Below are 1,233 nucleotides of genomic sequence, written 5' to 3' on the forward strand. Positions count from 1 at the left end.
CCCGAGAGTGATGCCGGGCTCAGAACGGGGGGAACGGGCGGAGACCCGAGTCCGGCTGTGCGGCTTCTCCGAAGTTTGGAGAAATACTTGAGCGCGCTCCCATCCAGGCGCTTTGTCACAAAGAAACGCCTTGGGAAATAAAGCGAAGAATGCAGAAACTCGTGAAATCCGGTGGCAGCAAGTGAATGTGACGTGTCGGCAGGGCAGGCAGCTGGCTGCCTTCGCCCCTTGTAGCAGATGCGCTCTGATTATTAATAATAAATTTGCTAGAGAAAGGGGGTGCTTGTAACCAAACAGCGTGTTGAGCTGACTTCGGGGGCTTTGGTTTGGTGGTGTTTTGGGTTTTTTTTATTGTTGTTGTTGTTTTTTCCTTTGAGGATGGGCGTGGCCGTCGAGAAGTAACAATATATAACGTAGCATTTTGTTTCCTTCAGCATTATTATTATTATTATTTAGTTGCTGGGTTATGGAACTGTGGCTCTGCGGATGGAGTTGCCGGACTGAGCAGCCCGGTGAAGCGCTGGAGCAGTGATGGGTGCGGGATGTGACACAGCAAGGCAAAACCCTGCTGGGGGGGTTAAACAGGGGATGCAGCCCCTCGTGCAGGCTGGCTTAAACCTCGTAAGCTAGGGCTGCATATTCCTCTCAAGCCATTCAGCCACATTTAGGGGGTAATAGTAAAAAACAGCATGAATTAAGCCTTTATTTCTGAAGCGATAGTCACCTTTTAGTAAGTCAGTGCTCTTTCACTGAGGATTGATTCTTTCAGTATAGATTGTACCACTTCTGCACTTCATTTAAAACCAAATCTTGTTTTTGTTTAGATTTAGCCGTGCAGAATAATATTCTGATCTATAACGACCATAGATTCAGCTTGGGCAAAATACCGATCCTGCACTGCAGATCGAACTTACAACTTTGGTATCAACACAATCAATTTTTTGTACCACCAGTTTTCCCCTCAAAGCTGCGTTGTGCTCTGTGGAACATTGCTGGCATTTACGGACTCGGGAGACAATTAAAGCTTTCACGCTACAGTTTCCTGATGTCCAGTATAATATAATGCCTTGTGATTTTTATTCTCAATTTGTGAAGCCAATATTGTTTTCTCAGTCTTTTCTGCTTTGCAGAATTTGGGCTGTGTTGGAGCTGGAGAGTAATACGTGCCTCCTGGTAGGCTGTACAGAAAATGCACAGGCTGCATATGGAACTTGTATAGGAGAACTCCCCTGT

Source organism: Athene cunicularia (genome assembly GCF_003259725.1).
Source record: "Athene cunicularia isolate RWA chromosome 6 unlocalized genomic scaffold, athCun1 chr6_part1, whole genome shotgun sequence".
Taxonomy (NCBI): Eukaryota; Metazoa; Chordata; class Aves; order Strigiformes; family Strigidae; genus Athene; species Athene cunicularia.